This window comes from Myotis brandtii, unplaced genomic scaffold (assembly GCF_000412655.1).
Source record: "Myotis brandtii unplaced genomic scaffold, ASM41265v1 scaffold224, whole genome shotgun sequence".
In the NCBI taxonomy this organism is placed as follows: Eukaryota; Metazoa; Chordata; class Mammalia; order Chiroptera; family Vespertilionidae; genus Myotis; species Myotis brandtii.
The window spans coordinates 364,758-382,684 of record NW_005358400.1 but is presented as its reverse complement, the minus strand read 5'-3'; the positions used below and the strand labels follow the sequence as shown (position 1 = coordinate 382,684).

General features: G+C 39.5%; 2 pseudogenes; one reads left to right on the top strand and one right to left on the bottom strand.

The window, feature by feature from the left end:
• Positions 1-17,927, top strand: part of LOC102249130 — a 174,399-nt pseudogene that overhangs the window by 18,658 nt on the left and 137,814 nt on the right.
• On the bottom strand, positions 1,387-7,876 carry LOC102248826 (annotated as a pseudogene).

Below are 17,927 nucleotides of genomic sequence, written 5' to 3'. Positions count from 1 at the left end.
TTATTGGAGTGAGAGAACCCAGTAGAAAAAGAGTTGGCTTCAAGTATTGTTACCCTTATATTAAATATTTGTTATAAACCAGGAAAACTCACAAAGGTCTCCGAAACATTGGTTACACACAATTTCTATCAGCACTTAATGAATGAATTCAGGGATCATGTGGTCTTTGATGGGAAGAAGGGTTAAGAATATGTTTCAAAATCTTAGGGGAATGGAGAAAGGATGTCTTAGGGGGTAGACCAAATAAAGCTTCAAAACCAACTTGAAGTTTTACCAAAAAGTGAAATCATCTCTGTGACCTTAAAAGAAGTATTATTGGTATTTTCTCAGGTAAAACAAATTCCAGTTTTGCACACATATGAGAGAATAGAAAAGTTTTATTATAGTGAAAATAAACAAACAATTCAAGTGGGTGGGGGAGCATAGTGCAGGTGACCCATCTGGCTGTAAGTATTCAAGATGATTGAGGTGTGGTGGCAACAGTTAGTTTCACAAAGTAGAGAGCTATTTATTCAGCAAAGTGGTTACATTGAGATTGAGTAAAGAGGTTCTACAGAAACATCTGAATATACCAAACACTGCTCTCTTATCTATTGAATCTCTGTCTTTTGGTCTTTCTGGCATTTTACTTACTTGTGCACTGAGAGATATATTTTCCAGACAATTCATTGTTCTTCAGTGGGCAGATGATAAGGAACAATTTGAATCCTTCCATAAAAATGTAATTTAATAAATTTATTTTCATATTGAAATAATTCTCTAACTATCTGCATCTATAGATTACCTAAAGCAAACAATTAATTTTTTTTAACCACATGGGTAAAATGATCATTTTGGTTATAAAGGCAAAAAAAGAGGTAGAAACAACAGATAGAGATTATCTGACAATCTAGAAAGAATCTAGAGGAGAAAAGTTTACTAAGGATGCGTATAGAAAGCTTGGGGTTATCGTCTTTTGGTCTCCTGCATTCTTTTTCTCCTGTCAGTGTGAAAGAGATCAGAAGATAGGGAGCATCCATATTTTCTGTTTGGAGTTTTACAAATTGGGAATGTGTCCCTCCCATTAGATAAATCAAATATCTACCAATTGCTAATGATGAGAGAGAAACAGAGAGGTCTGACTTGGGTAATGAGTTAATATGGGAAAGAAACACCCCCAAATACACAAAATATAGATAGATTTTCATTAGCTTAATCTTCCTTGAACAAAAATGAGAATACAAAGAAAGCAATCTCCATTATTCTCAAGATTAAGTAAGTATCCCATTCTGTCTCAACTTCACTTCTGGCATTTTGCTGCCTTAAACACAGCAATTTTCTGTTTCTTCAAATGCCCTGCCCACTTCTGCCTTTCTCTTTTCCTGCTCCGTTTATCCTGTAGATTTCTCATTTTCTCAACACACTCTTTACTGTTTTTTTTTCTCTCTCCAGTTCAGCTCTGCATTTTTCTTGAATTGCTTGAATCTGTTTCTGAATCTCCACCTCTGCCCTTTGGTACATTTTATTAGAGTAGAATCCTCCCTTGTTCTGTATCACCATGTGCTGGACCAGGTCCAGCAGCTGTGCCCTCTGAGCCTCCTGCTCAGCTCCTGTTGCCTTATTGTTGAACTCACAGTGACGATCCTTGAACTTCTCCATCAGACCTTGAATGCCTTCTGGATCCTCCTTTAAGTAATCATGGAACTCCATGCCAAATAATTCATCTTTCTGGGTGAATAAGAGAATCATGTATTTCCTAGCTTTGATTCCAAACATTGCCAGCATATTCTTTTTGGCCCGTTGTTCTTCCTTTGTTTATTGGCCCAATGTGCCACCAGGAGCACAGGGTGAGGCCCTGGGGAGGTCAGGAGGATTAAAGGAACAATCTCCTTTTCCTTGTAGAATCCAGTATGTCGTATTTTAAATGCCAGGTGTGTCCATGATGATAATTTCTCCTCCATTCCATGTGCTGCTCCCTTTCTCCCAGATCTTGGTGATACACTTTCTTTTCAAGGATGCTGTTCCCTGTGTCACTTTTTCCTGCTCCAGTCTTACGCACTAAGACAAGACTCAGCTGTGAATCTACGAGGCCTTGGTTTCCAAGCCCTGAGACATCAGGGGAAAAGCCACAGTGTTAAGACTTACCTCCAACCTTTCACTTCTACCAGTCCCCCACCATATTGCCCTCCTCTATTGTCAGCTGGTGTCATCTCTGTGAACAAACTCTGCACTCACAGGAGGTCTGTAGGACGCCTGGGTCTGACCTGCCTCCTGCAGGACTTGGGGAACACCAGGGCACTTCTCAGGAGTCCCTTGGACTGCTCCCTGTGACCTTTGGAAGCTAAGTGTCATTGAAGGACAGTGTATCACTGCTGGTAGCTGTTCTTCATAAGCTAATGAGGGAAGTAACACAAAATCTGATTTTGGGGCATCACAGTAGATGATCACCTCCCCCCAATTTATATTCAAAATTTAACTTTTCTTCTTTCCATTAAGAAGTCAGGTAAGTGGGTCATTCAAGCCATCCCATCCTGGCAGGGGAGAAAAGGGTGCACATACACAAAGAATATGATTCCTTTATATTTCACATATGCAGCTATCTCTGCAGGTATTATGACCCACAGGAGAGAAAAATTCCTTACTTTAAATTCAACACCTTAGTGATACATGGAATGGTGAAGCTTGGACTCTCATTGACTAAAATATTTTTAGCAAAAATGTGGAAGCTTATTGCAAGTGTATACAAAGTCCCCTCCCTCCCTGGGGAGGGGTCTCTAAAGGGGAATCTCCTGGGGAGGAGTCCCCAAATGGGAAAAACCACTGTCTCCAAGATGGGAAAAATCTAGTCCTCTGAGTCTCTTTGTCTACTCAGGTTTCTAAATGCTGGGAACTTCTTTATCTGTTCATGTTCTCTAATTGGATCCTGCCTTATTTTATGTCACCCTTGCTTTCCTAATTGTTTACTTTTCGTCCTTATTCCATGTATGGTATCAGTTTCAAGGTTTTAAAGCTCACCCAGTGCTCCCATCTTCTTCTTCCCCTTATCTTGTAGCATTCCTCTGTCTTTTGTGTATGTAAGATAAACAATCTGGTGGCTTGGAGCTGTCTCTGACAGTCATGTATGCATTCCCCTCCCATGGACCCCGTTTCCCTAAAACTGCCTCTTCTGTCTCTAAAATTCTCTCATTATTGTAGAAAGCTAGCAAAATTTTTATATTTTAATTAAAAATGTTGAAGTCATACAGGCAGAAAATTTTGACAGTGTTCTGGAGTTACTATAAAATACTTTGATATATAAATAATAATAACTCATACAGAGTATCATCAGTAAAGTTATACTTTCTTAGTGTCATTTGGTTAGGCATATATACTTCTTAGAACACTTTAAAGTTGATAACAAAACAGCATACATAGCATACCAAATGAGCAATGTTTTCAAAATAACTGTGTCTTAAGTTAAACATCAAATCATCTATATAGCTCTTTCCCTATTTCTTTTTAGTAATTCTCTTGCTCACTTCTTTCATGTGTCTATAAAGTTGACATATTCAGGATTTGTTAAGCACAGACCAGGACCATGGAAGACAACAGACAACCACATCTTAGAGCCTGTTTCTCCCAGAAGGAAGTCCCTGTTAGCATAGCCCTTGAATAAGACTGATTCCTGCAGGAGGAATCCTGTTTGACAACCATCTGTCTCTGCTTTTAGTAGATGCATGCTGACAATACTACAATGATTATTAACTTCATTAATTTTTCAGAGATATCACCACCATTCACACAGTTCTTCAGACTGAAAATCTAGGAATCTCCCTTGATTCCTATCTTCACCTTAGTTTTTAGTATCAAGCAATTGGAAAGTTCTTCTGGCTCCATCCACAATTCTGACTGCTTCTCTTCATTTTAAAGACCATCATACTAGCCCAAGCTACCATCACTAACCATAACTCAGCAATTCCCTAACTGGTCTCTCAATTTCTACTTTTCTTGTGGTCTATTCTGTAAATTTGCATGATTTGGTAAAATATCAATCAAACAGAAGAGAGATTTTGTAGAACCAACATGCTGGCTTCCACAAAATTAGTAGTTATTCCTCATCTTCCCCACACTACAAGGGATTAGCAAAATGATCCCTAAGGCAGAGTTTCCCACATTCAATAAACAGAATCCTGGGATGAGAGAAGTAAATTTCCAGAAGCTGAGAGCTCTGGGTACAGGTTGGCTAAGATTAAGGGAAAATGTGGTGGGAGTCCAGATTATTATCCAGTTAGCATCACAATGAAAGACTCCATCCTAAGGATAACGTGAGGGCATTAGCTGATCATTGAAAAAGGTAGTAGGAAAATCATGGGAGGTGAAGCAAAAAGCCACCAAAGGCCAGCTCCAACAGAGGAAAAATTTGCCAATGTTGGCAGCATATGGCCATGTATGTGATACATTGTAGATATGGCCTTGAACTCTTCCCATCTTTGTACATATGCCTCTTTGGGATGTGGATCTGCAGCTCCTCCAACAAGGTGCTGATCTGTTTCTCCACCCCTTGCATCTGGGTGGGCCCTGTGACATGCTGTGAACAATAGGGCAATAGAAGCATGATGCAAGTAGTCTCCAAAAGTGCTGATGCCCTGTGGCTTGCTGTCTCCTTCTTGTCTTCAGAACCCTGCAACAGCTTCATAAAGAGGCTGAACTAGCCTGATTGATGGTGAAGGACACAAGGCCCAGTTATCCCCATCAGCCTGGCCTGCCCAAGAGCCTGTTAACTACCAGACATGACCCTGCTTTCTCTCTGATCTTTATGTCTAGCATACATCTGTGAAAACATTATCTTTTCCTTATTTTCAAATGCTTAGTGTCATAGAAACATGGTATTACATTGTAAATATTTTTCTCCTTCCCATCTAGAATTGTTTGGAAATGAGAAAAGCTGTTTGAAGAACTTGTATTGGATCAGACTTTAGTGGGACAGGCTGAAAATGCTAGTTGTTAAAGACAGGCTCTTATGATAGAAAGCCGTCATATACAAACTTGAATCACTGTTAAAAAGACAAACACCCCTTTTGAAATAAGAGTTATGTCTTTATGCCTTAAGGATAGGGAGCTAGATACAGTTTTTTGAAGACCAAGAAGAGAAATCATATAATACAATCAACTTTGGCCACAAAATTGATGTAGGTGATGACTGTACAGAAGGGGAACCCTACTGAGCTGTGCTTCTTACACTTTCCAGTTCTCTTCACCCACCAATTACCCTCAGAGCTAATTCTGTCGGCTCACCAAACTCTATCCCTGAAAGCATCAAATTTATTTATAAATTCAATAAATGGTGAAAGAAATCATTTATTTGTACAATTATCCTCTGAGCATCAATCCCTAAAAGAGGTACTATTTTCCTATTTATTTCTTTTAATCCTCACCCAAGGATATTTTCCCATTGATTTTTAGGAAGAGTGGAAGAGAGAGGGAAAGACAGAGAGAAATATCAATGTGAGAGAAACACATTGATTGGTTACCTCTTCTATGAGCCCTTACAAGGGCCCTGGTTTGGGAGGAGTCAGCGACTGAATTATGCCATTAACCAGAATTGAACCTAGGACCCTTTGGTCAGTAGGCTAATGCTCTATCCACTGAGCCAAACTGACTAGGGCAAGAGGTACTATTTTATATGGCTCAGCTTTTAAAATGGATCACAGCTAATATCATCAGGCAAAGGAAAGATTAAGCAAGGAGAGACATAGGCTGAGAGCAAGTATGCCAAGAGGTTTAAGATATAGAATAAGGATAGATGTCCCCTCTGCACCAAGTCCCACATTTCCTGCCTCCATCCTCTCTCCCTAAAACCCACGCAAACACCCATGTTGCTTTAACTGGAAAATCTGGGCCCTGTTCCCTGTCTGACATTGAAGGCAATTCCAAGCAAACATATTGAGAAGGAAGGAGGAAGTGAGGGGAGGAGCTGTCCATACTTGCTCAGGTAAGAGACAGGCCCAATTTAAGACCTGAAAAAAAATCTACCTGCCTTTTGTTGAACTTGTCCCAGACTTGGTGCTGGTAGAAGCTATCCTTGGTGGACAGCTTGACCCCTTCCTCATATACTCAGGCCCAGCAGAGACAACCACAGACTGTAGATCACTTTATAGTTCCAAATATGTAACCTAGGGTCAGTCACATGCAGATACAGACATTGCCCTGCACCAGAGTGCCTCCCAATGGGCCCCAGAACCACCAAATGGTGGTGAGCTTCAGACCACATCAGAGCATGACCCAATGAGCCCACAGGCAACACACTCAAAAAGATATATTTGTAGGCATCATGTGCTGCTGGGGCAAATTTTGCTTCATGGAGTCAGATCATACACTGTGGTTGATATTGACCTCATAGTCAACCAGTGTGAGAGTCAACGCAACCCATGGATCGGCCAACAACAATCAAGACTCAACTACAGCAGGAGGGCAAACATATATACCATTTGGTACTTTCCTGAAACATGTAGCTCAGGTGATCATGGAGACTTTGCCACGTGAGCCCCACCTACTATGTAAGACTGGGAGACATAGCAAATTTACCTAAAACACAGAAACAAGTCCAGAGAGGTGGCCTAATAGGGGAGACAAACATTCCCAAAGGGGAAAAAAATACAGGAGAAATCTCCAGAAAAATAATGAAATGAAATGGAGGTATTCCATCTTCCAGACACAGTGCTCAAGGAAGTTAGTGAGAACTTCAAAAAAGAGATAGCAAGCATAAAAAAGGACATACAACCACACACACACACACACACACACACACACACACACACACACAGTCAGAACTGAAGAATACAATATCGGTAATAAAGAATACTCTAGAAGGATTCAAAAGCAGATTAGATAAAACAAAGAATCAAACCAGCAATTTTGAAGACAAGGTAGAAGAAAATACCCTATCATAGGAGCAAAAAGGTGTACTTCTGGGATAATATGAAACATAACAATATTCACATCATCTGAAAACCAGAGGGGAAAAGAGACAACAGGAGATTGAGAACATAATTTAAAATATAATGAATGAAAACTTTCCTAACCTAGTGAAGGAAAATGTCACACAAGCCCAGGAAGTTCAGAGAGTCCCAAATAAGATGATACCTACACCAACACACATCATCATTAAAATGGCAAAGGCTAGGGACAAAGAGAGAATCTTAGAAGCAGCAGGAGAAAGACAGTTTTGTACAAGTGAGCTCCCATAAAACTGAGAGCTGATTTCTCAATAGAAACTTTCAAGGCCAGAAGAGATTGGCATGAAATATTTAAAGTCATGAAAAGTCAGAACCTACAACCCAGATTACTCTCCCAACAGAGATTATTGTTTAAAATGGAAGGAAAGATAAAAAGCTTTCCAGACAAGAAAAACCTAAATAAGTTAAAAAGTCATCAAAAGAATTTCTATTAGAAGAAGAAAGAAAAGAAAGAGGAACATAGCTGAAAATAATAAAATGATGATAAATACATACTTATCTATAATAAATGTAAATTTATGAATTGCTCCAATCAAAGGACATAGGGGAGTTAAATAGATAAGAAAAAAAACAGCACACACACATATGCTGTCTACAAGAGACTCACAACAAAATGAAAGACACACAGAGACTTGGTGTAAAGGGATGGAAAAGGTATTTCATGAACATTTAAATAAAAAAATAAAGAAGATGAAGTATTAGACAACATACAATTTTTGATTCTGTGGACTACCTTAAACACTCAGTTACTCCCAGTCACATCAACTTCAGGTCTTTCTTTTGCCTTCCTGTCTGTGCTTTCACCTTATAGTACCTGGAGTCTGCTCTATGGGATCCTCCCCCACATCCCTGGAGGATCTTGGAATTGAAGAAGAGTTAGTTTCTGTAGAAAGCTCCCTCATGCTCCATCTCCAGGATCTCTACCACAGCCACCAGCTCTGCCAGCTGCTCTCTCTGCTCCCCCCGAGTGGCCCAGTTTTTGAAGGCACAGTAACTTCTCCCATACTGTTGGAACAGGCTTGGAGGGCTGTATTTACTCCTTTTGGCTACATACTAATCAAAGGAAATGGCCCTTAAGCCCTCCTTGTCAGTAAAGAGGACCACCACATGCTCATGGATATTGCCCCAAAGACCTTCTTCACTCTCCTCACTGCGACTATGTCTTTCACTGCCAAGGACATCTTAGCACTGAAGTGTCTTGGTCACCAGCAACAGCATGTTGGGGTAGCAGTTTCTGATGTCCTTGTACATCTCTTGGTTTTAAAAATTAAAGAGTTTGGGAATCTAAGAAAGAAAACAAAACAAAAACATAAAACATCTAGAACAGTGGTTCTCAACCTTCCTAATGCCGTGACCCTTTAATACAGTTCCTCATGTTGTGGTGTCCCCCAATTTCATTGTTACAAATTGAAGATAATTAAAGCATAATGATTAATCATAAAAAACAATATGTAATCATATATGTGTTTTCCAATGGTCTTTGGCGAACCTTGTGAAAGGGTAGTTTGATCTCCAAAGGGGTCGCGACCCACAGGTTGTGAACCACTGATCTAGAAGAAAACAGGCTATAAAATCTCTGACATTTCTTTTAGAAGTATTTTTTCTCATATATCTCCTCAGGCAAGGAAAACCAAAGGAGGGAAAATGGGACTACATCAAACTCAGAAATTTTTGCACAGCAAAGGAAACCATCAACAAAACTAAAAGATAACATACTAAATGGGAGGAGATATTTGCCAATGATACAACTGATAAGGGCTACTATCCAGTATTTATAAACAACTCATACATCTCAATACCCCAAAAATATTCAATTTAAAAATGGGCACAAAGAACTTGAATAGACAATTCTCCAAAGAGGACATATAGATGGCCAACAGACATAGGAAATCATGTTCATGTCACTAATCATCAGAGAAATGCAAATGAAAACCACAATTGGATATCAGCTCACACCTATCAGAATGGCTATCATTATTAAATCAACAAAAAGCAAGTGATGGTGAAGATGTGGAGAAAAGGGAACTCTCTTGACTGCTGGTGTGAATGCACTTCGTGAATGTAGATTAGTGCAGCCACTATGGAAAACAATTTGGAGGGTCCTCAAAAAATTGAAAATGGAACTGCCTAATGACCCAGTGATTCTATTTCTGGGTATATATATGAAGAAACCCAAAACACTAATTCAAAAGAATGTATGTACTACAATGTTCATTGGAGCATAATTTGCAGTAGCCCAGATATGGAAGCAACCCAATTGCCTATCAATAGATGAGTGGATAACAGCTGTGGTACTTATATACAGTGGAATATTACTCAGCCATAATAATGAATTAAATATTACCATTTGAAGCATCATGAATGGACCTAGAGGGTATTATGCTAAATGAAATATCAGTCAGTGAAAGACAAATACCACATGATTTCACTTATATATGGAACCTAAAGACAATAAATAATAATAATAAAAAAGCACACCCACAGAAAGAGACTTGTCGATTCAATAGAAGACTGAATATTGCAAGAGAGGGATGGGGCTTGGGGGGACTGGTTGAAAAAGCTGAAGGGTTTAAGAAGTACAAATTGGTAGTTACAAAATATTAAGTACAGCATAGGAAATATAGTTAATGATAGTGTAATAGCTATGTATGGTGCTAGGTGGGTACTGAAAATATCTGGGAGTACACACTGTAAATTATATGATTGCCTAACCAATATGTTGTACAGCTGAAACCAATCCTATCTAATAAAGAGGTAATATGCAAATTGACCATCACTCCAACACACAAGAGGGCCGCCCCCATGTGGTCAAAGATGGCCACCCCCATGTAGACACAAGATGGCCACCAAAAGATGGCCAGCAGGGGAGGGCAGTTGAGGGCATCCAGGCCTGCAGAGGAGGGCAGTTGGGGGAGACGAGGCCTGTAGGGGAGCAGTTAGGGGCAATCAGACCAGCAGGGGAGCAGTTTGGGGTCGATCAGTCTGGCAGGGGAGTGGTTAGGGGGCAATCAGGCAGGCAGGCAGGTGAGCGGTTGGAAGGCAGCAGTCCTGGATTGTGAGAGGGATGTCAGACTGCCCGTTTGGCCTGATCACACCAGGAAAGTTCGGGGGGGAGGGACCAGCCCACTGGGATAGGTTCTAAACAGGCAGCCCGACATCCCTTGAGGGGTCCTAGATTGGAGAGGGTGCAGGCTAGGCTGAGGGATCACCCCTTTCCACGAATTTCATGCACCGGGCCTCTAGTACAAAATAATATCGAATGTAACCTGTAATAGAATGAGTGAAAAAAGAATTTAAACCACATACAAACACAAAATCATTCACAGGTTTTATATAGTACGGCATAGGGAATATAATTAATACATGAGTGGATAAAAGCTGTGGCACATACTTAATGTAAAAACTAAATATGGTGCGTGGTGGGTACTTGAATTTTTGGGGGTATCACTTTGTAAATCATATCACTGTCTAACCACTATACTATATACCTGAAATTAACATGAAATAATATTGAATATCAACTGTAATACAAAATATTTAAATTAAAGATATTTAGAATTTATATTGATTCTTGGAACTCAGACAATCTTGATGGAGACCAAGATTAACAGTAATTGATACAAATGTGAGGAGTCTGGCAGAAGGCTGACCAGGACTCCTTTTGATATTCACAGGGTAAATATCTACATTTTATTACCTGCTGCTGATTCAATGGCCTAAAGCAAACTCCTGCAAAACCTGACAATCTTACTGTTTGCTAAACATTACCATTGATATGTCTGTTTGCATTCCTAAAGGCAATTGTATATTCTAGCTAATAAAAGCAGCTGGGAATGGAGCAACAGAGGGAGAGAACTTGACTTCTTTAGTTGGGTTGTCCTCTGGTTCCCCCGTTATAAAAAATAATATTTCGCCTTGTGTATCATTTGCACGTCAGCCCTCCCTCCAAGTCTTTGAACCCGTGAAAGCCACGCTGGCCATGGACTCTAGCACAATCTGAAGAGTATTGGTAAAAAAACAACATTGAATTGAAAAACAAAACAGTGAATTGAAAAATATATATTTCATAAATATTTCTTTTTAACCTAAAATCTACTTATATAGTACTGAATAAAAGAGCAGTGTTGAAAAGTTGAAAAGTGACTTGGAATTTTAAAATAAAGTGTGTCTTTCACAGACTAAAAAAAGTATATATGGTACCAATCTAACACAAACCAAGAAAATAGAAGAGAAGGAAACACTTCTCATTTTATTTTATAAGGTCAAACATGCCAAAAAATCAAACCAGATGCAGACATCACACAAAAAAAAGAACCATAGGCCAACATCCATAATGAAAATAGACAAAAATCTTTTTTAAGATATTAGCAAATGAAACTAAACAATGTACATAAAAATACTATATTATGAATAAATTAGGTTAATCTTATCTGCTCAGTTTGTTTAACATTTGATAATAAACATCACTGACCATCAACAGATTGCAGAAAATATATAGTTATTTCAACCATTCCAGAAAAAACATTTGATAAAATATAAGAACTAGTCATAATTAAAACCTCTTAGCAAACTAAGAATAGAAAGGAACTTCTTCAACCTGATTCAGGACATCTAGGGGAAAACAAAACTATATCTACCATGATAATTAACAGTAACAGGCTAATTGTTTTAGATTTAATATTAGGCATCAGGCAAGAATGTCAGTTCTTACTACTTCTCTTCAATATTATCTCAGAGACTCAAGCCATTACAATGGGACAAGACAAAAAAAAAACACAAAGTGTGGATAGAACAAAGTAAAACTTATACTTTGCAGATGACATGATCATGTATGTAGAAAATGTTAAGGACTATGAAAAAAATGGTAGATAACAGAATTTACACAATTGCAGGATACAAGCTCAATAGTCAACACATATATTTATTTTCTAGTAATGAACAATGGAAATATTACATTTTAAAAATAATACAATTCAAAATAAAAAGTTAAAAATAAATTTAATAAAAGATGCACATAACTGTACACTGACAATTGTGATAGGAAACCAACACCTAAGTAAATGCAATGTTTGTGGACTGAAGATTCAATATTTTTAAGGTGGTAATCCTCCCCTAATTGATCTATAAATTCAGTAGAATCCCAAATAAAATCCTAACTGAATTTTTGAAAGAAATTGTTAAGCAGATTTTTCAATTTGCATGTAAAGGCAGAAGACATGGAATAACCAAAACAATTTTTTAAAAGAAAGAAATATGGAGGAATAAGAATACTTGTTATCAAGACTTACTATAAAGACATATTAATCTAGATCAGTGGTCCTGAACCTTCTGGCCCTTTAAATACAGTTCCTCTTTTTGTGACCCAACCATAAAATTATTTTTGCTACTTCATAACTGTAATGTTGCCACTGTTATGTATCGTAATGTAAATATCTGATATGCAGGATAGTCTTAGGCGACCCCTGTGAAAGGGTCGTTCGACCGCCAAAGGGGTCGTGACCCACAGGTTGAGAACCGCTGATCTAGATAATGCTATAGAGGTGTAAGAATAATGCAGAGATCAATGGAAAAGAATAGAGGATCAAGAAACAGATCCATATTTAAATCATCAATTGATTTTCAATAAAGATGTCAAAGCAATATAACTAAGAAAAAACAGTTCATTCATGAAATTGTGTTGAAATAGCAAGATATCTGTGAGAAAAATAATAACCCTGAATCCTTAGCTCACATCACACACACAAAATAAATAAATTTAAAAAAATGGACTTATACCTAAATGTAAAAACTAACACAATTCCACTTCCAGGAAAGTATGTATAAAAGAAAATCTTTGTGAAACAGTGTTAAACAAAGATTCCTTAATTAGGACAAAAAAGTATAATACGTAAATGAAAAAGCTAAAAAAACAGACATCAAAATTTTTCTCTTTTAAAGATTCACTTAAGAAAATATAATACATAAATGAAAAAGCTAAAAAAACAGACAGCAGTCCTTCCTTGTCTCTTTCAAAGCGGCCTCCATTGCTGGTGATGATTTGTTCCACAGCTGTGTCTGCGAGCAGCATGTGGTCTGCGCCTTAGGAATATCTCACAGGCTGAGTCACCAAGTACAGTCCAGGTCCCACCACTGCGGCCTCAGGAAACAGGTTTCCAAATAGGGTTCCAAGTCAGCCCCTCCCATGCAGGATCGCCTTCCTTCCAAGCCACACACCAAACACACTGCTCCCAATGCAGCCTACAGTGGGATCAGCAGGTACCTAACCTTGAACATAAACAAAAGGCTGCCCCTGAATGGAACCTTTTAAATAGGACTGTAAATGGTGTGCTCTAAAGATCTCTGTGAACTTGAGGTGGCAAGTCACCAGTCTGACATTTAGCAGAAATGCTGCTCTAAACCCCAAGGTAATCATTCTATGCCCATTCCGTGCAGGGAGGGACACAAAGGTAAACAGGCCACATGGACCCCTTGCCCCCAACAAGCCCCCAGTCGAATCAAGGAAACACACATATACTGAAATAATTATTCCAGCCCCACCTGTTCCACAAGCAAGTCTGAATTCCTTAAAGAAATTCACTATTTTTTCCCTTTTCCATGTCTCACAGATGTCTGGCTGGGTATACAGCTTTTTTCAAATTATATTTCACTTCCTTATTCTTTATAGAGAGAGAGATAGCCCATCACTTGCCTCAACTTTGTACCTTAATGGATTGTCAGAAAGGTCCAAGAGGACCTGCTAATCTGAAGCAGGAGGAAGTGGGATCAAAACAGGCTACAAAAAAAAACAAAAACAAAAACAAACCAAAAAACAGGCTACATAATGCCCAGACAGTGTGGCTCAGTGTTTGAACATCCACCTATGAACTAGGAGGTCAGGGTTCGATTCCTGCTCAGGGAACATGCCCAGATTTTGGGCTCGATCCCCAGTAGGGGGCATGCAGGAGGCAGCCAATCAGTGATTCTCTCTCAGCACTGATGTTTATATCTCTCTCTCCCTTTCCCTTCCTCTCTACAATAAGCAAAAAACATATTAAAAACAAACAAACAAACAAACAAAAAAACAGACATCAAACCTTTGCTCTTTTAGAGATACAATTAAGAAAATGCAAAAGCAAGCCAGGGAGAAAATATTTGCAAAACATATCTGACATATGCATCTGTCCAGAATATAGAGAAAATTCATTAAAAATATCCTATGTAATGAAAGGCTAATATGCAAATTGTTCCCTCAACCAGGAGTTCGACCAGGGGCGGGGCCAGCCAGCCAACCATCTATGTCCCCCCCTGCTGGCTCTGCCCCCAATAAGCCCTTCAGCCCTATCGGGGGCAAGGCTGGCCTTCCAACTGCCCATGGCCCCTCTCCCCAGCCAGCCCAGCCCAATCGGCCCCAACCGGGTGGGTTGGCCAGACCCCACCCATGCACAAATTTGTCACTGGGCCTCTGGAAATATAATAATGATGATGATGGTTATGATAATTATAAAACACAACTAACCCAATATAAAATGGGAAAAATATTTTAACAAAAAGAAGAATATAAATGACCAATAAGCACATTAATAAATGCTCAGCTTTTCTAATCTTTTGTGAAATGCACATTAAAATCATAACAAGCTACCACTACACACCCATTAAGACAACTGAAGTTAAAACACTGACAAGACCAATGTTGGCAAGGACGTGCTCTCCTAGATTACAAACAAGCATAGAAAAAGCTACCAAGATGGCAGCATAGGTAAATTCAGATACTCACTGCTTCCCACAACACATAAAAATTACAACTAAAATACAAAACAACCACCATTTAGAATTGCCTGAAAGCTGGCTAAATGCAAGTCCTTCAACTGGAGAAGTAAAGAGGAAAGCACCTTGAGACTGATGGAGTGGTGGAGCTGGGCTGGTCCAACAACCATGAGGGCCGTTTTTTTAATCTGGAGAGATATTTCCACTGCAAAGCCTCCCTTCTCCCACCCCTACCTCAGGTGAAGAGCAACAGGTCCCAGTCCAAACCAGACACTCAGCCCAGGGTTCCAAAGCTGGGAAGAGAAATTCCTGTAATATGGGGCTGCATAAACCAGCAGGGATTGTGACTAAGTGTTATGGAGGCTGCTGGAGACACAGATGTTGCTTTTAAAGGGCCAGTGCCAAAACTTTCTCTGAATCAATCCCTCAGGCTTCAGATTTTGCTAAAGTCTCTGAAACAAGCAGCATCTGGCATCAGAATGCCCCACACCTTCAATAAAAGGCCTAAGAATCAGCACTAGCACCTTACTTAACTATGTAATGTCCTCACCTGGGTACTTCACAAGTCCAATACTGGTAGCAGCCATCTACAAACTTCTTTATAGTGCCAGTTGGATGGCTCCAGAGCCAGTGCACCTGGTGGAGAGCTTCAGATCATAAAAGATTACAACTCTATACATCCATTAGCAACACACTCAAGGGGCAGACTCAGTGAGCATCAAAGCCCCACTGAAGCAAAATCTGTTCTATAGGGGTGTTCCCTGCACAGTGTTTCTTTCACTGTAGTCACAGCTGGTCCTCAGAGGAAATTGGCTTAGAGGTTATTTCCTCCCAGTTACACCAACAGCAATCAAGTTTCACCTATAAGACTTTGCACACAGCCCACACAAAGGCACACCTAAGGCGCCCAATTCAGGTGACTGCGGAGCCTGAACCACTGGGCCCCACAAGACACCTACTATATAAGGTCATTCTACAAATTCCAAGAGACATAGAAGCTCTACCTAATACATAAAAATAAACACAGGGAAGCAGCCAATATATGGAAACAAATAAACATGTCACAAATGAAAGAAATGGAAGCAAGCAAACTACTGAATACAGAGTTCAAAACCATGGTTATAAGGTTAATCAAGGATCTTACTTAGAGCTTCAAGGGACTGAAAGAGAGCATCAAGGGATGTATTGAGGCTTTCACGGATCATAGTGAGAATGTCAAACACATGAAAAAGGACCAGTCAGAAATTAAGCTTACACTAGTAGAAATAAAGGATAATTTACAGGGTTTCAATAATAGAGGATTCCAAGAATCAAATCAACAATTTGTAATATGAGGAAGCAAAAAACACCCAAACAGAAGAGCAAAAAGAAAAAAAATTAAAAAATATGAAGACAGTCTAAGGAACCATGGGGACAACTTCAAGCACACCAACATTCACATCAAAGGGGGGGGAGAAGGAAAAGCGATAGAGCAATATATTTAAAACCTATTTGAAGATAATAACAGAAAACTACCTGGTGAAAGAAATGATCTTACAAGTCCAGGAAGCACAGAGAGTCCCAAACAAGAGGACCCCAAAGAGGCCCACACCAAGACACATCATAATTAAAATGCCAAAGTTTAGAGATAAAGAGAGAATCTTAAAAGTAGCAAGATAAAAAAAATTAGTTACCTACAAGACACCACACATACAACTGCCAGCTGATTTCTCAGAAACTTTTCAGGCCAGAAGTGAGTGGCAAGAAATATTCAAATTGATGAATATCAGGGACCTACAACCAAGATTATTCTACCTAGCAAAGCTATCATTTAGAGTTGAAGGTCAGATAAAGAGCTTCACAGACAAGGAGTTCATCACCACTAAACCAGTATTACATAAAATGTTGAAGCATATTCTTTAAGATGAGGAAAAAGAAAAATATAAAAAATATGAACATTAAAATGACAATAAATACATATCTATTAACAATTTAGTCTATGAATCAAAATAAATGAACAAGAAATCTTATGAACATAATAAACTGATGAATAAAATAGAATCTGAGGCATGGACATATGGAACAGACTTAGGAATCTCAAAGGAAAGGGAGGAGGGGGACCAGGAAGAGATTAACTAAAGATCTTACATGCAAATATGCATTACCTATGGACACATACAATAAGGTGGTGGAGACCTGGGGTAGGGCAGTAACCAGGTGGTAGGGAGCCAATGGGGGCAAAAAAGGGAACATCTGTAATATCTCAACAATACAGATTTTATAAAAGAAAAAAATATATAAAGCTACCACATTTTGTGTGGGGGAAAAAAGACATTATCTCATAAAATTAAACATGCAAACCAGCTATCCCACTTCTAGGGATTTTCTTAAGAGAAATAAAAACATAGATTGTATATGAATGTCACCTAGTTATAATATTCATAGTAGCGCTCATGGGAAGCACTCAAATGTTCTTCAATTGGTGAATGAATAAACAAATTCTGGTATAACCATATTGTTGTGGGTTAAATTGTGCCCCCAAAAAGATATGTTAAATTTTTAACACCTGAAACCTCAGAATGTGTTCTTACTTAAAAACTAGAGGCCCGTTGCACGAAGAGATTTATGCAATAGGCCTTCCTTCCCTGGCTGCCAGCACCGGTTTTCCACCTACACCCGGGACCCAGGCCTTTGCTCTGGCTGCAGCAGAGAAGCCAAGCCTCTTCACTCTTCAGTCTTCAATCTTCAGTCTTCAGTCTTTAATCATCAGTCTTCAGTTTTCAGTCTTTAGTCTTTGCTCAGGCTGGAGGCTCCAATCTTCGCTCTGCTGCATATGGAAATTAACTTGTCATCTTTGTTGGGCTAATTTGCATACTCACTCCTGATTGGCTGATGGGTGTAGCGGAGTGACAACAAATTTGCATGTTTCTCTTTTATTAGTGTAGACTACAGGCCCGGTGCACAAAAATTTGTGCACTCGGGGGGGAGGGGGAGTCCCTCAGCCTGGCCTGTGCCCTCTTGCAGTCTGGGACCCCTCGGGAGATAACGACCTGCTGGCTTAGACCTGCTCCCGGGTGGCAGAGGGCAGGCCCAATCCCTAGGTGCAGCCCCTGGTCGGGCTCAGAGCAGGGCCGATTGGGGAGTTGGGGCGCCGCCCCCTGTCATGCACAGAGCAGGGCGGATCGGGAGGTTGCGATGCCACCCCTAGTCACGCTCAGGGTAGGGCCGATT